The following is a 3,635-nucleotide window of genomic DNA, read 5'->3' as shown; positions in this document are numbered from 1 at the left end:
ATTCCTCTGCTGAAATTGCTCACCCCAAGATGGCCGATGGACGTTGCGCAATGACGTGGGACAATCTCTGCACTGCTGACTTGCGTTTTTTTTTTTTATTGATTCTAATGTGACGAGAGACATTGCTCCACGACAACTCCGTTTCCTAGCAACGCTTGGAGGGGAGGAATACACGTGGACAAGTAACTGACTCACAGTTTAAAGTGACGTCGTAGGCAATTACTGATCCTTTACATTTTGTATAATGCCAAACACGTTCAAAGAGAACCGGGGCTCGATGCTTGCCCCCGATCAACTCGTCTCAGGAGTTAGTCTTTAGAGTGCCTGACGTACACACCAGGGCCTCATCTCTTGACGTTCACACCAGGGCCGATCTATGCCACCAATAAACTCTTTTAATAGTCACCATCAAACAGGATTTATTGCCGTGGGAGTTATAATTTTGCTCTAATTTGACAATTCAAAGTGTAAATGCGCCATCTAGTGGCGAACAATTTAAATGATGCATGCAGGAATAAATAAGCTTTTACAGGTAACTGACTCACGATTCAGACGAATTGCGTCAGAAGTTTGTTTATGTTTCCTGGCAGCAGTGTATTTGTGACTGGTAAATGCAATTGTTTTCTTTTTTTTTTTGTGTTCCTCTAGTTTATCTTGTTTCTGGAAACAGACAACACACGGTCTCACCCAAGATGCCGCTCCTCATGCAACAAATCACTCGGCCAGTTCCTCAAGGTCGTTTGAAGTGGTCACTACCTTAAATTCACATATAAAAGGTGTTCGCTGTGAAGATAGTCACATGAAGATTTCTTCTTTTTTATTAAATACACCGCTGCTCTGAGCCAATGAAGCTGTTGAAATGTACAGTCAGACTTTAATGAAAACGCTGTTTAAATACATTGCCTGACGCTGCTGGAAACAGATTCCATCACCAAGTAGATTGGTAATTCACTGAGGATGCAGACAAAACTTGCTGTCAGACCACGACACTTCCAGGCAGGTTGTGGGCTCAAATATAGCAAGGGAACGGCTGCACCTATGAGAGGCGTGTTGCTGGAGAGGCTGTTCACTGTAGAAGTCTTCTAGGTGACAGCAGGCTCCTCAGTAATGGGAAGACAAACGCCCAAGCTATAGGCTGTTCAGATGATACAGGACACTGGTGGGGCCGTCCAGGGCGTTTCTCTGAGTTACCATTGACGTTTTGAAAGTCCTTAATGTCCTTTGTTCCTTGTCCTTTAGTTCCTTAGTTGTCCTTACTCCTTATTCCACGCGTAGGTTCAAGATCGTCGCCAAAATTGTTGTAAAGAAGATACAGAGTCTATCTGTACAAGTAGGATGCTTCTTTATTAGTAGCTTGGTTCTGGTGTAGGAGAACAGAATAGTAGGAGAAGATAGATGATACAAAGACAGCCCCACCAGGAGCAGGCTCCTAGCAGCTCAGCCTGAGTTGACCAACTGACACTGTAAGCACAGAGAGACACCCAGGCATTCCATGATGTCATGATACATTCTACAAAGCAATTCAGTGGAGAATAGTAGAGAAGTAATTTACTACAGTGTTCTATGGTACTTTTGCAGGAATTTAAAATGGATCAAGCATAGTTTATAGCTCGGGGAGAGCAGCACTAGCTGCCCACAATAAAACTTCCACTGTTCCTCAGTCAGGGGTTTGGGTAGTTCCTCATTCCAGCCCTCGAACAACGTATGTTTGGCTATCGGGAAGTCGGTCTGCATCGTAGTGTAGAGGCAGGTGATCAACTTATGCTGGGCGCTATTCGATATCAACTGCTCCAATGCATTCAAGGTGGGTGGGGGGAGGGAATGGAATAGTGCAGTTTGCGGCAGGTGGCCCTGATTCTATAATATAAAAGCAGGTCCGAAAAGTGCATGGTGCTTGTCTCCGCCTCATCTGGGGGGAGCGGTCGGTATCGCTGGATGCAAATTAGCTGAGGTCGACCAGCCCAATCTCCCAGCCCTGAGCACTTCTCCTCGCTTTGCCATTGCCTGTATTAGGGGATTATATGCAAGCGGAGTATATGGGGGAATAACACGCCATGTCCAGCTCTTAAAAGCAGTTGATGCAAAGCCCATCAAAGCGTCTCTGTTGTATCTATTTTGTTTCTTGGTCTCTGAAATTGTGAAAAGATTTGCCACATTCAGTGGAACCGGCACAGCCCTATATAATTCGATCGCAATATGTGGTTGGAACGGGGCAGAGAAAACCCAATCATGCAGAAACTGAGCCTGCACACAGTAGGCATATAGAGATATGTCTGGCGCACCCGGCCCACCCTGGTTCAGAGGGAGAGTTAAAAGCTCCCAAGCAATTCAAGCCTGCCCTCCAGCCCACACAAGCGTAATGAACAGGGATCTGAGTTTATGTAAAAAGGCTTTAGTGAGAATAATGGGAAGATTGACGAAGAGATACAAAAATGTGGGCAGCACGACCATCTTTGCAATGGCTATCCTACCCACGAGTAAGAGCGGATGGCGCGCCCATGTCTCAAGTTTACTTTCAAACGAACTCACTGCTCGACCGAAATTCATCGTCCAGAGTTTCTGCACATCACCCTCTGAGCTAGACCCCCAAGTGCTTAACTGGGCCCTCTGCCCGTGTTAGTGGATAATCCACTGTGAATGGGATCGTGCTATCGGTAAAAGGAAGGATTGTGGATTTTTTCCAATTAATCTGGATCCCAGATAGGCCACCGAATTTGATTAGTTACCTCAACACGGGGTGTAAGTTAGTCCCTAGATCTGTGAGATAGAGCGTGATTTCATCTTCGTAAAGCGATATGGTCAGACCCCTAGACGAAATCCTCACTCCCCTATTTGCGTGATGTTGTCGAATCCTGGAGGCCAGGGGTTCCATTGCTATAGGGAAGAGGAGTGGGGACAAAGGGCACCCCTGTATAGTGCCTCTGGATACAGGGAAACTCTCCGAAAGAAGGCCGTTAACTCTCAACCTGGCTGTGGGACCTTTGTACAAAAGCCTAATTTGGGCTATAAAGGTGGGGCTGAGGCCCATCCTGACCAATACAGCAAAAACACAAGACCATTAGAGGGTGTCAAATGCTTTGGTAGCATCTAATTGTATTGCCACCGCCAGAGTTTGGGGATGTAGGTAGTGGAGCAGAGCAAAGAAAGTTTGCAAGTTATGTGCCGTCGACCGGCCCGGTATAAAACCGGATTGGTCTGGCCTTGCTATCAATGGAAGCAGTGGCTGTAATCTTTGAGCTATTAGCTTAGCCAAGATTTTATTATCCAGATTAATAAGTGATAACGGGCGATAGGAGTCCCAGCAGGTAGGGTCCTTATCAGGCTTCGTTAAAGTAAGTATGACTGCTTCGCGCATCAAGGGAGGGAGGGAGCCGGTTTCCAACGATTCTTGGTAGACATCCAAGAGTCTTGGGGCAAGTATGTCACTATTCGTTTTGTAAAAGGAGGATGGTAGGCCGTTAAGACCAGGGACCTTGTCATTAGGAAGACTGTTAATTACTTTTGTTACATCTTCCAGGGTATAAGGTTGATCCAAGTACTCCCTATGTGCTTTACTAAGCCACAGAAACGCTAATGAGTCAAAATACTTGCATAGCTCCTCCTGCATATCAGGAATGGTAGTCGTGTAAAGGTTT

Source organism: Triturus cristatus, chromosome 7, assembly GCF_964204655.1.
Source record: "Triturus cristatus chromosome 7, aTriCri1.1, whole genome shotgun sequence".
Taxonomy (NCBI): domain Eukaryota; kingdom Metazoa; phylum Chordata; class Amphibia; order Caudata; family Salamandridae; genus Triturus; species Triturus cristatus.
The sequence above is the reverse complement of the archived record's forward strand: the minus strand, read 5'-3'. Positions refer to the sequence as shown.